Source organism: Dendrobates tinctorius, unplaced genomic scaffold, assembly GCF_039654945.1.
Source record: "Dendrobates tinctorius isolate UK_male_01 unplaced genomic scaffold, ASM3965494v1 ptg000107l, whole genome shotgun sequence".
Lineage (NCBI taxonomy): Eukaryota > Metazoa > Chordata > Amphibia > Anura > Dendrobatidae > Dendrobates > Dendrobates tinctorius.
The window spans coordinates 15,598,432-15,613,326 of NW_027361775.1; the positions used below are offsets into that span (position 1 = coordinate 15,598,432).

General features: G+C 44.1%; 1 protein-coding gene across 4 annotated transcripts in view; it reads right to left on the reverse strand.

The window, feature by feature from the left end:
- Positions 1 to 14,895, reverse strand: part of KBTBD11 (kelch repeat and BTB domain containing 11) — a 74,136-nt gene that overhangs the window by 21,375 nt on the left and 37,866 nt on the right. The gene's annotated exons all lie outside the window — the stretch shown is intronic.

The following is a 14,895-nucleotide window of genomic DNA, read 5'->3' on the forward strand; positions in this document are numbered from 1 at the left end:
TGCTGGTGCATCGCTAAATGTAACGGGGCCTTAAGTTCACTCGTAGAGGAATTCCCGCGGAAGTTACAGCAAGAATTCCGGAATTCCATTCCGCAGGAAAATCGCATTTTAAATTCCCGCGGAAAAACTAGTGATTTGCAAGCGTAATTAGCTTGCACAATGCTAGCGTTTTCCAAGCGATCTGGAGCATCGCTTGTAGAACTGATTGACAGGTTGGTCACACTCGTCAAACGTGGTGTTTGACATGTGTGACCAACTTTTTACTACTGATGCTGCCTATGCAGATAGGAAGATAGGATGTAAAAAATAATAAAAAATATTGTTATTCTCACCTTCCGGGGTCCCGCGCAGCCTTCCCGCCTCTCACCACAATCCCGGCATCTTCCGATCCCAGTAATCCTTTGCGCGACGTCATCACGGTCATTCTCGCAAAGGATTACTGGGACCGGAAGATGTCGGGAGCGTGGAGAGAGGCGGGAAGGCTACGTAGGACGCCGGAAGGTGAGAATAACAATATTTTCTATTTGAATTCTATTTTTTACAGGGATATGGTACCCAGAGCTCGGAGGACAGTCTCCTCTCCTCCGGACCGTGGGTACCATCCGCAAATGTTCTGCTTACTTTTCGCATGGTGGGCACAGCCACATGCAGAAAGTAAGCAGAACAATGCAATCCTATGTGGGCGGAATCGCCGCAATTCCGCAAAATTAATGAGCATGCTGCGTATTTTACCGCGATGCGATTCCGTCGCGGGAAAATCTGCAGCATTAGCACAGCATTGCGGAATCCCATAGGAATGCATGGGATGCTGTTTTTTTGCATTTTCGCGGCAAAATCGCGAGTTTAAAATCGCCCCGAAAACAAAAAAAAAAGCTACGTGTGAACCCAGCCTCAGAGTTATATTTACTTCGAAAATTGGTGATGTGTTTAATACTTATTTCACCCGCTGTATATAATGAAGGTGATACAAATCCTAAAGGAAAAATCTTCACCAATAAGAGGAAGTTTAATCAAAAAAGGTTATTTCTTTGTTGTTAAATTAGTTCTGCATTTTGGGAATATATTACTTTCATCAGACTGGGTGTATACACCAAGGCAATCTGCATACACTATATATGAAGTTGAGGTTGTCCCAGATATTAAAAACTCATTAAAATCTTTTGTTGTTAGAGCTTCCTCTCATTGGTAAAGTTATTCCTGCTGGATTCACAATGTCTGTAAAAGTGTAATCTTCTTTGTATACCTACTATTACAGTACCTCAGATTATATATTAAAGCATACATATCGTTTCAGGCAGCTTATATCCTGCGTTTTCACCAGTTTTCCTCCCTCCAGGCTCCATCTCTAATTATCTTTATAACTGACCTTCTGTATGGAGAATAGCCACGCAGATGTCTCCTATATGCAGTACAAAGAGATTGCTGTCCTTCTTTCTCTCTAGCACATGGCCAGAAATAGCAGCACAGGAAACATTGCAGTACTGAGCTGTGTTGCTGTGAATCCAGCGCTGAAGTAAAATAAATTTGCTAGAAGCTGCAGTAGGATCTGCTTGTCTTTCTGCCTGTTTCAGCCTGATCCCTAACTGTGCTGAGGGATCAATCCCCTTTTTCTCTCTATAGACTTCAATTTACTCTATAACCTGACATCTCACCGTGCTGGCAATCATTCTTTCTTTCACCAAGATTAATTTGAGCTGTTTTTTTTTCAGTGAGTTCAGGAGACAGAGGTGAGGGAAAGTAGTGGCTCATAAGTGGAGATAGAAACAGAATTCTTTAATAAGATATATGGCAAAGTTTCTTATATATATATTATATAAACTATATTATAACGCTTGTACTATCGATTTATGCAAAGTGTAAGATAGAGAATATTTGAGGCCCTATTCGCACGTTTTTGCATCTTGTTGAAAGATGCTGTTATGGGTGAAAATGTAAAAAAGGAGCTTTAAAAAAGAATATATTGTACTACCTCCCATTGACTTCTATTATCCAATGCATCATGTTTGTGTCCTGTTGCATTTGGTTTTAATGTTAATTTATCTAAATAAAAAACTAAATTTTAAGAGGATCTTAGAATGTGATGTGAACCCAGCCTTATGTACCTACAAATACCTCTGGTGCTAGATTATATAGATCACTCCAGCAGCCTAAATATACTTTTCAGTTAAATAGATGGTGGAATGAGCGCGGCGGCAGGAGGACGGCTCGTGCTTCCGCAGCATGCTGCTGTTGCTATAGCAGCAGATGAGCCAGTTTTGCATTGTCATTCAAATATGTAACATCTTCACCTTGTCAGGAAGAATTGCATAATCTCCCAAAAGAGAAAAACTATCACTTCCCTATCTGTCAGTTCTCTAGTTACAAAATATTTACTTTTAAGGGCTGAGACAAAGAATGTAGATCCCCGAGTTGCTCTTTTCAAGGTTTTTCTTGGTTAAGGCTCACACTTTCACCATAACAGCATGAACAATGAGGTGTAAATAACATTAAAGAGGACCTCCAATGTACCCCATAAGGCAGGGCATGTGATACAATAGTGCTATACTCACCTGTTGTAACTTCCATTGCTTCAGCTCAGGCTCTAGAGGTCTCTGCTGGGAAATGAAGCAATGATGTTCCATTTCTCAGTCACCTGACTGCTTGGGCCTGTGATTGTCTGCAGCGGTCAAATGATAGAAAGTGATGCCCCCTATGCACATTTAATGACAGCCCATTCCAGTCCCATGAGCACTACAGCAAATCACAGACTTCAGGAGTCATCGCTTCACGTCCCTGTAGAGACCACTGGTCTGGAGGAACCGGGGTTACAGACAGTGAGTGTAGCTCATTTTATTGTGTTTCACATGTCCTACATTGCCAAAAGAGATTTTCCCCATCTGTGTATAAACTATATGTTGAAGGGAGTTTACTATCAGGCTCCGTTCATTAGCTATGCCAGCAGCATACTCTATAATCGCTACTGAACCAGAGAAGGGGACTATCATGGCTACTGAACCAGAGAAGAGGACTATAACGGCTACTGAACCAGAGATGGGGACAATCATGGCTACTGAAGCAGAGAAGAGGACTATAATGGCTACTGAACCAGAGAAGAGGACTATAACGGCTACTGAACCAGAGATGGGGACAATCATGGCTACTGAAGCAGAGAAGAGGACTATAATGGCTACTGAACCATAGATGGGGATTATCATGGCTACTGAACCAGAGAAGAGGACTATAATGGCTACTGAACCAGAGAAGGGGACTATCATGGCTACTGAACCAGAGAAGAGGACTATAACGGCTACTGAACCAGAGAAGAGGACTATAATGGCTACTGAACCAGAGAAGGGGACTATCATGGCTACTGAACCAGAGAAGAGGACTATAACGGCTACTGAACCAGAGATGGGGACAATCATGGCTACTGAAGCAGAGAAGAGGACTATAATGGCTACTGAACCAGAGATGGGGATTATCATGGCTACTGAACCAGAGAAGAGGACTATAACGGCTACTGAACCAGAGATGGGGACTATCATGGCTACTGAACCAGAGATGGGGACTATCATGGCTACTGAACCAGAGAAGAGGACTATAATGGCTACTGAACCAGAGATGGGGATTATCATGGCTACTGAACCAGAGAAGAGGACTATAACGGCTACTGAACCAGAGATGGGGACTATCATGGCTATTGAACCAGAGATGGGGATTATCATGGCTACTGAACCAGAGAAGGGGACTATTATGGCTACTGAACCAGAGAAGGGGACTATTACGGCTACTGAACCAGAGAAGGGGACTATTATGGCTACTGAACCAGAGAAGGGGACTATTATGGCTACTGAACCAGAGAAGGGGACTATTATGGCTACTGAACCAGAGGAGACTATCATGGTTACTGAGCCAGAGGAGGAGATTATCATGGCTACTGAACCAGAGAAGGGGACTATCACAGCTACTTAACCAGAGAAGGGGACTATTATGGCTTCTGAACCAGAGATTGGGACTATTATGGCTACTGAACCAGAGAAAGGGACTATCATGGCTACTGAACCAGAGAAGGGGACTATTATGGCTTCTGAACCAGAGAAGGAGACTATCATGGTTACTGAGCCAGAGGAGGGGATTATCATGGCTACTAAACCAGAGAAGGGGACTATCATGGCTACTTAACCAGAGAAAGGGACTATTATGGCTACTGAGCCAGAGAAGGGGACTATTATGGCTACTGAACCAGAGAAGGGGACTATCATACCTATTGAATCAGAGGAGACTATCATGGCTACTGAACCAGAGGAGGAGATTATCATGGCTACTGAACCAGAGAAGGGGACTATCATACCTACTGAATCAGATGAGACTATCATGGCTACTGAACCAAAGAAGGGGACTACTGTGAGTACTCAACCAGAGAAGGGGACTGGTCCAGTTAAGGAGATTTAAAATGGCTTAAAAATATAATAAATGTGTGTGTGTCACAAAGTCAACCATTGGTACAAGGTATAACCTTCAGAAATGATGGTGTTACCACAGATTCCAAATGTATTGTCCAGGGAGAGGCCTACTGTGTGGAGAAGTGCATAAAAGGAAGCTTTCATCGGAAAATGGACTACTGTTTCCATCAGGTTTATGTGTTGCATGTAATTAAAAAAAAGTTGCCATATTTTTCATATTACAATAGTTATTAAAAAAATGAGTAATCTTGCAATTTTCACACTGCCCGCTAGGACTTTTTCAGACTCATACTGCCTGACCTTTCAGGAAGAGTTTTCAGCAATCTCCTTATCAGAGACAGGGTTACAATAACCAGTAACTCTTCTACACAAAACTGATAACAACGGATCAACCATTCAAAATTACTGATATTACAGTTGAGCCTGCGCCTACTCCCTTCACAATGACCTATACATATGCTCATTGGATGCATCAATACAAAAGCTAGGATCATGGTGTGTTCATTGTGGCTAATGTACATGTGTTGTTTTCTGAAAGAACAGGAAGTTAAGGCCCCGTCACACACAGCGATCTCGCTAGCAAGATCCTTGATTTTGTGACGCCACAGCGATCTCGCCAGCGAGATCGCTGTGTGTGACGGGGATCAGCGACCAGCCTCCCCACCGGGTATCGCTGATCGCGCTCCATCGTCCTGTGCCGTTTTTTGATCGCTGGTCTCCCGCTGGCCAGCGCGCATCGCTGCATGTGGCAGCGAGAGACCAGCGATCGGCGACGCTGGACGCTGGTTTCCTAGATAAACATCGGGTATCTAAGAGCCGTGAGGCTCTTAGATACCCGATGTTTACATTGGAAACCAGCTTGCTCGCTGGTCTTGATCGCTGGAGGGGCTGTCTAACGATGTCCCAGCGATCCCATCCATGTCGGATCGTTGGTGGGATCGCTGGGACATCGTTATGTGTAACGGGGCCTTTAGAGTCTAAAAAAGCCCGCGTGGCGCAATGTGAGAATTGCAAAACTTCAATTTTTTTCCTAAAGCACCACTCCAGCATTTTTGTTTCAGGACTGGAATGTTCCCTGGTTCAAACCTAAGTTCCCTGCCCCAATCTTATAACCCGAGGCGTCTTTGCTTTTTTCAGTGCTGCTCGGGACCCGCGGTGCCATCTTGAGACCACAGCTTCTGACTGACCGGAAGTCAAAAGTTACATCATGAGCTCTCAAAGGAAGTCTCTGAAAGCCAGAAGGAGGCTTTCATAGAACTGTATTGGGTTGTGACCTGCGGCTCGCTCCATGAAGCACTGGTGCAGTCGGCAAGTCACAAACTGCTGGAGACCTACAGGAGCTAAAAACAAATGAAGAAGGTGAGTATAAGACAGGAGATAGGAGACTTAGATTTGAAGCCCCACTCCAGAGGTAAAATAAGAAAAAATGTTTGCGTGGTGCTCTAATAAAAATTGTGACAAGGAAAAAAAAAACTTTAAAAAAAAACATGTAAAGAAGCACTCGCTTTTTTATGATTTTCTTATAATAGTGTTTTCCTCCTCAGTCGTCTTCCATGTAGTCCACTTTGGTAAAGACAGTCTCGGTGTGATCTGACACTGACGGTGTGATCTGACACTGACGTATCTTGACCTTTGCGTTCACCTCTAATCTCTTTGAAAGTTGATCTGGGCTCTTTTGTTACCATTGGTATTATCTGTCTCTACAATTTGTCACCAATTTTCCTCCTGCGGCCACATCTAGGGAGATTAGCTACTACAGTCTCATAGATCTTAAAGAAGCACTCTTCCTACTCCTATCAAAGTGTTTACCCTCTTAATATATTGCACTCATCATATTATACAGCACTGTGTACTTACATTTGCTCATTTTGCCTTCATTAGGTCTAAGTCATCACGTGATTAAAAGAATTAGCTTGGTAGAAAGGCAAAATAAGCAATTGTAAATACACAGTGTTATATAATACTAGATGAGCGCCCGATGCTATCGCATCGGGAGGACAGTAACATCACGATGGGGGCAGCTTTGTGGTGCTGGGGGTGGCGGCCCACCAACTTCTGTGCAGTTACAACCGTCAGGAAAGATGGTGTTTTGCGGCGGGATCCGGCGCGTGTAGTCAGGTATTGGGTCCTGGCGGGGGTCCGGCGGCGGCATCCCTCTCATTACTCCCCCCTCATTACACCTTCTCGTTACACCCCTCTCACAGCCGGCAAGAAAGACGGTGCTTTGCGGCCTGTGCTGGAGATGGTGTGCGGCGCCACCAGAGGGTGGCCGCACTCAATCTCCAGCACAGGCCTCAAGCCGCGGTCTTTCCTGTCGGCTGTGACTGCACGGAGGTGGGTGGGCAGGCAGCGGCGGGATCCGGCATGTGTAGTCAGGCAGTGGATCCTGGCGGGGGTCCGGCGGTGGCATCCCTCTCATTAATCCCCCCTCATTACACCCTCTTGTTACACCCCTCTCACAGCCGACAGGAAAGACTGTTTTGCGGCCTGTGCTGGAGATGGTGTGCTGCGCCTCCAGAGGGTGATCGCACCCAATCTCCAGCACAGGCCTCAAGCCGCGGTCTTTCTGCCGGCTGTGACTGCACGGAGGTGGGTGGGCAGGCAGCGGCGGGATCTGGCGCGTGTAGTCAGGCGGTGGGTCCTGGCGGGGGTCCGGCGGCAGCATCCCTCTCATTACTCCCCCCTCATTACACCCTCTCATTACACTGCCTCATTACACCTTCTCATTATACCCCCTTCATTACACCCCTCTCGTTATACCCCCTCGTTACACCCCTTTCACAGCCTCGTGATCGCAGCGGCGGCCTGGATCCGAGCGGCAGCTGGGATCCGAGCGGCGGCTGGGATCGCAGTGGTAGTCTGGATTGCAGCGGCAGCCTGGATCTGAGCGGCAGCTGGGATCCCAGCGGCGGTTGGGATTTCAGAGGTGGCCTGGATCCAAGCGGAAGCTGGGATCCCAACGGTGGTCGGGATCGCGGCTGCATTAGGGATCACAGCGGCGGCTTGGATTCGAGTAGCCGGTCGGGATCGCAGCGGCATTCGGGATCGCAGCTGCGTCCTGGATCCGAGCAGCATCACTTGGGTGTTCCAAAATGGCGGTCGGTGTACTTCCGGTGCGGCGTGGTGGATTGTGGGATTTGGGTACATCCAGATGGGAGTGGATGACGGACAATTTAAGGCAATTATATACATAGATGATGACTGCACTATATTAAGAGGATAAAAACTCTGATGGGAGGAGGAGGAGTGCTTCTCTAACTCATTTTCTGATTATAGCTTCTCAAACCCTGGGAAACTCGATTCTTCAGCTATCAGCATGCTACTACCCCACAGGATGTGACAGGGCAAACACAAGCCATGTGTACAACCCACAGCTTACACGATCTGTTATCACATCACTCCAATGCACACAGGGTACAAGACTAATAATACGTATATAGCATACTGAATGAATATGTGCTCGGTAACTAGTGAAAATGACATTTTCTAATTCCAAATCTAGAATTCTCACTTGGTAGAGTGTGATGCTGACTTATATCTGAATCCACAAGATGATGTAAACTCTGCTAGACAGCACTGGCATCTTTATAGTAACAGTAAGCCGAGCTATAAATAATTAATGCCCTTTTCATGATCTAATAGTTAAAATCTATCACATTGTCTCATAAATTAAATTGTAACAATGTTAGCAAGCAAGATAATTGTTTTCATTCTCAATAAAGTAAAATACTGTCCTACAGCCCGAGCCAAGGCCATTTCCCACTTCTGTATGGGAAACAGAGAGCCTCTGTTTATTGTCCACCTACTGTGAATAGCAGAGTTTTCAAGCTGCACAATAGCCGAGGAAACAACCCAGAAAGCAACTCACTAAATTGTATCACAAAATGTCTTATCGAGGGGGGTTCAAATTCCAATACCTCAGCGGTTCCTGTGCTCCTGGTATCCACTGCTGACCAATCACTTACTCAAAATGAGCAGCAGTTTTCTGCTCATCAAGGGAAATGTCTACTTTATAGGTGTCTCCAGAATATGTAAAATAGCTAATGTTTAAGGCCATGAAAATCAGTATTAATTTCTTATACATGGATGTGTAACGTGTGCCCGCGGCAAATATCGTTGAAATGAATGGTCTTGGTTGCTTGTTGATGATCATCACTATTCTTTAGCTCTAAGTTTATGCATGTATGTACTGAGACTATTCTTTACGTCTAAGTTTGTGCATGTCTGTACTGAGACTATTCTTTACGTCTAAGTTTGTGCATGTCTGTACTGAGACTATTCTTTAAGCCTAAGGGTACCGTTACACTTAGCGACGCACCAGCGATCCCGAAAACGATACAACCTAGTGAGGATCCGTATAATGATCTCGGCGGTCGTTGGGACCTTGTCACACAGCAGCGATTTTGACAACTCCCGCCTGCGGTCCGTGATTTCTCAGTCGCTAACGAGGTCGCTCATCGGCGTCAAACACAGCGATGCGCGATGGCCAGCGGGACGCTAACGATCAAAAAATGGCCCAGGACATTCGAGCATGATCAGCGACATCGCAGCGGGGCAGCTGGTCGCTGCTAAGTGTCACACGTAACGCGATCGCTGGCGAGGTCGCTGTTGCGTCACAAAATCGGTGACGCTTCAGCGATCTCGCTATGTCAGAGGGGGCCTTAAGTTTGTGCATGTCTGTATTGAGACTATTCTTTAGAGGTAAGTGGGTGTATGTCTGTACTGAGACTATTCTTTAGAGGTAAGTGGGTGTATGTCTGTACTGAGACTATTCTTTAGAGGTAAGTGGGTGTATGTCTGTACTGAGACTATTCTTTGTGCCTAAGTTTGTGCACGTCTGCATTGAGACTATTATTTAGGGGTAAGTGTGTGCATGTCTGTACTGAGACTATTCTTTGTGCCTAAGTTTGTGCATGTGTGTTGTGGTGTAGTGACCACTGTTTCCGCTAGGGGGCGCTGTGTGGTTGACCAGGACTGGCGTATAAGCATTTCCAGTGTCCTGATAGGAGTAGGATGCTGAATGATCGTAATGTATCTCAAGATGGGTGGCCTTGGGACGAAGGCATGATTATGTGCTGATCAGCAGAGCTGATCTTTTGTGCCAATGTGTTAATGAGAGCTACCTACAAATCCACCCAGGGGTGTGTCTAGAACACCATACTAAAGAATGTATGAATGCTTGTAGGACCTGTGATGAGGTCATTGCCATGTGACCCGGTGGGCGTGGCTACGGACCATATAAGGTGGCCAGGGTAGGTCACATGGGTGAATGCTGGGACCCGGTTGGTCGGTTGTGGAAGGTCCCGCTGGGAGATGGGGCTTCCTGCCTGACAGCACGTGAATGCTGTGAGTAATAGCTGCAAGCGTCTGAGTGTTCCCTGGAGGGAATGAATGTCTGCACTGAGAAGCAGCCATGAGGTAAACCCGGACAGAGGATATAACTCTGAGACTAAAGAGCCTGTGTACTGGACATTGCACAACCTGTGTGACCACAGGATAAGCAGAGTGAAGCTCTGTCATGGACGCTATGCTGTTTATATGAACTTTCTGTTGCTGTTTGCGGTTTATGATGCATAATAAACCGCATGGACTGTTGGAGTTATTGATTTATTGGCTGCCAAGCGAGTGTCCGCTATCTGAATAATAAGCGCTACCTTACACTGTACCGAGACTATTCTTTAAGCCTAAGTTTGTGCATGTCTGTACTGAGACTATTCTTTGTGCTTACGTTTGTGCATGTCTGCAATGAGACTATTCTTTAGGGGTAAGTATGTGCATGTCTGCAATGAGACTATTCTTTAGGGGTAAGTTTGTGCATGTCTGTACTGAGACTATTCTTTAGGGGTAAGTTTGTGCATGTCTGTACGGAAACTATTCTTTAGGTCTAAATTTGTGCATGTCTGTATTGAGACTATCCTTTGGGCCTAAGTTTGTGCATGTCTGTACGGAACAATTTTCTTGTTTTTTTATTGCAATGCTATGTGTTTGTTTTTATTTATGGCAAGTTGGAGTTTTCCTGAGTTGGAAAAGAGAAAGGCAATATGTAGACAAGAAGCCTCCCTTATTTTTGTGGTTTCACTACTGGAAATGGAAGGGCACTTGAAGTTAGGCCCATGACATTCTGTGCACCTGTCAGCTCAGAAATGCAGTGCGATCTGACAGCAGGATGGTATAGAGCACGAGGAGCTGAACAGATAGATTGATATACACTTTTATGGCAGAACTTGTGTTTATTAATCCCTGCTCTATCTGTGCACTCAGGTCTAGTAGGCAGTTTTAATCAGTGAATGACAACTATCTCTGTATGCACACATACACTGCAAAACCTGTCAACCACTGACTAGGACCACCTACTGGACCTGGGTTCAAAGAAAAAGCAGGGATTTTATTGCATAAAATGCAAGTAATGCTGAATTTTTTTTTCCCCGCAAAAAGATATACCAATCTGTCCTTCTCCTCCTGCTTTATAACATGCTGCTAGAGCAGGGTTCCCCAACTCCAGTCTTCAAGGCCCACCAACAGGTCATGTTTTCAGGATTGCCTTAGTATTGCCAAGGTGATAATTGCGTCACCTGTACAATACAAGGGAAATCCTGAAAACATGACCTGTTGGTGGGCCTTGAAGACTGGAGTTGGGGAACCTTGTGCTAGAGGATTGCACTGCATTTTCAAGCAGACAGTTTCCCTTTAACTATTATGTATATAATTTCATTTTATCATACAATACAGCTACAGCTATAACTTGATCAAGGTTGCACCATCATTTACCAAGAATGATTACTCTAGAACATTGAAACTGCATTACTGGGAAAAAAGTGCCATATATATATATATATATATATATATATATATATATATATATATATATATATACACACACATATACACAGTGTATATACTGCATATATATATATATATATATATATATATATATACACTCACTGGCCACTTTATTAGGTACACCTGTCCAACTGTGTGTTAAGACTTAATTTCTAATCAGCCAATCACATGGCGGCAACTCAGTGCATTTAGGCATGTAGACATGGTCAAGACAATCTCCTGCAGTTCAAACCGAGCATCAGTATGGGGAAGAAAGGTGATTTGAGTGCCTTTGAACGTGGCATGATTGTTGGTGCCAGAAGGGCTGGTCTGAGTATTTCAGAAACTGCTGATCTACTGGGATTTTCACGCACAACCATCTCTAGGGTTTACAGAGAATGGTCCGAAAAAGAAAAAAAATCCAGTGAGCGGCAGTTCTGTGGCCGGAAATGCCATGTTGATGCCAGAGGTCAGAGGAGAATGGGCAGACTGGTTCGAGCTGATAGAAAGGCAACAGTGACTCAAATTGCCACCCGTTACAACCAAGGTAGGCAGAAGAGCATCTCTGAACGCACAGTGCGTCGAACTTTGAGGCAGATGGGCTACAGCACCAGAAGACCACACCGGGTACCACTCCTCTCAGCTAAGAACAGGAAACTGAGGCTACAATTTGCACAAGCTCATCGAAATTGGACAGTAGAAGATTGGAAAAACGTTGCCTGGTCTGATGAGTCTCGATTTCTGCTGCGACATTCGGATGGTAGGGTCAGAATTTGGCGTAAACAACATGAAAGCATGGATCCATCCTGCCTTGTATCAACGGTTCAGGCTGGTGGTGGTGGTGTCATGGTGTGGGGAATTTTTTCTGGGCACTCTTTGGGCCCCTTGGTACCAATTGAGCATCGTTGCAACGCCACAGCCTACCTGAGTATTGTTGCTGACCATGTCCATCCCTTTATGACCACAATGTACCCAACATCTGATGGCTACTTTCAGCAGGATAATGCGCCATGTCATAAAGCTCGAATCATCTCAGATTGGTTTCTTGAACATGACAATGAGTTCACTGTACTCAAATGGCCTCCTCAGTCACCAGATCTCAATCCAATAGAGCATCTTTGGGATGTGGTGGAACGGGAGATTCGCATCAGGGATGTGCAGCCGACAAATCTGCGCCAACTGTGTGATGCCATCATGTCAATATGGTCCAAAATCTCTGAGGAATGCTTCCAGCACCTTGTTGAATCTCTGCCACGAAGAATTGAGGCAGTTCTGAAGGCAAAAGGGGGTCCAACCCGTTACTAGCATGGTGTACCTAATAAAGTGGCCAGTGAGTGTATATATATATATAAAAGGGGCAGCACTACCAAAATTATACAATTGGTGCAAAACCTATTCAGCAGTGTCCAGACAGCCAAATTAATAAAATAAAAAAAAATAGGCAGCACTCCAAATTAAATGTGAAAAAAGTGGATACTTTACTGATCTTCAAGTGGCGACGTTTCAACGGTGACCCGTCTTTATCAAGCTTGATAAAGATGGGTCACCGTTGAAACGTCGCCACCTGAGGATCAGTAAAGTATCCACTTTTTTCACATTTAATTTGGAGTGCTGCCTATTTTTTTATTTTATATATATATATATATATATATATATATATATATATATATCCATAATAAAAGACACATACACAATGAAAATGTCTCCATAATAAAAAAAAATCACCAATGTGTTCCCTTATGTAATAATGTAATGTAATTATGTAATTTCCTGTGGTGCTGCATCTCTCACAAAAATAAAGTATATACTCATCTAACCTGGTCCTGTATCAACACCTCAACACCTCTTCTGCCTCTGCCCTGCACTCAAGACTCAAGAGCAAACTCAAGCAGCAAAAATAGGACACTAATCAATTGTAGGCTATAGACCTATGGCAACTTGTGACCTACAAGCCAGAGAGTGGTAGGGCAAGGAGCCCAAAGCATTCTGCCCTAACATAGGATCTAAACATACTGGCCTTGCGTTGATGCAGATAGGGTTCAAAGTGGTTCTCGCAAGAGAGCCAGTATACCGGGCCCCAGACATTTGGCACAAGCAACACCCCTTCTGTGACACAATTATGCACAGAGGGGCACGCGCAATTAACTACACTATTGTATCATCAGTCACTCAATGAGATCAGTCTGACATTAGTGAGACAAATAATTCTGGCACTCTAATCCCATAAAACAACTTTTACAGACAAAATGTCAATGACAAGTTAGTAAGAAAGTGTTCAAGTAAGGACCGAGTACAAAGTTTACCACTGCGCCCCTATAGATTAGATCTTGACACAAAAAGAAATTAATCATCTTTCTTTTTCTATTGTACTTTAATTAAAAAGTCCCTACCCTACCCTCTCTAATCTAACAGCTTTATTTTTTTTTTACCTACTTCCATTTTAATGATGTTTTGTTTGAGAATCAACAGTGCAAACTGGCATACTCAAATGGGTTGTCATGAGGAGGCAGAGGCTACAGTCACTGCCATAATCCATGTCACCACCCTGAAATGAGGAGTCATCAGTGATGTCCATTTCAGGGGCTTGACTTAAGATGTATGTCCCTTGTCATTGTGCAATATTACTTTCAATGCACAGTGACAGTGCACTCCATCGCAAGCTCTGTTGAGAAGTGACAAGCTGGCAAGAGAGCGCACTGTTAGTGCACAATGAAATGGATAACACTGATGAGGATTCGTTTCAGGGTGGGGACAGAGGCTACAGCAGTGGCCATAGCCTCTACTCCATGATGATTTGAGTATCCCAGAATGCACTAGGGATTCTTAAATAAAGCATCATCAAAGCAGAAGTAGATGCAAGAATTAAAAAAAAAACAAGAAGTGACATAGAATAGAAAGGGAGTAGCAGGGACTTTTTAATTAAAGCATAATATAAAAGCTATTAGATGTTTACATTAGTAATAATATTTTAATAATTTTTAATAGAAAGACTATCAATAGATTGACATTTAGGATTAAAGTCAATATTACGGTACTTTCGATCCACCCCTTTAAATACTGTATATCTCATGGAGTACTAAGAAATCACAAGCAGTGATGGTGAAGACTTCCCTAGAGAAAAGCGGCTTGACTTTTAAAACAGATGTAGCCATTCCTACAATGACAAAGATCCCATTGAAGAAAGAAATATCAGTACAAAAGTAACTCAACACCTAACTGTACAAATTCAGTGGCCTTTGTTATGTAAAGTGATAAAGAGTTAACTTTCTGCATCCTGATATCCTTATGTGTTGGCTTAAGAAAGGCTTCATCTGTAGTTTTGATGGTTGCAGGGTTACTGAGGCCAGGATATCCATTAGCTTATTCTTGAGACTCCGTAGAGTATGTCCGCCCCACACACAACATCTCTCCCGTTCTCTCGGCTATACGTATATTTGCTGGAAATTACCAGCTTTACCAGCAGTTGGCGGCACATTGAACTCAGAAGAAAGAACGTCTAAGTGTTCCTTTAATGTAGAAATCGCAGCCCCTGATGCCTGCTGTCATTGAGTATTCAGACTGGTATTTTATACAGTGTAAGAGTTTTATCCGGAAAATTAAGTGGAGCTTCTAGTTTACGTAAGTAAAGCCGTTG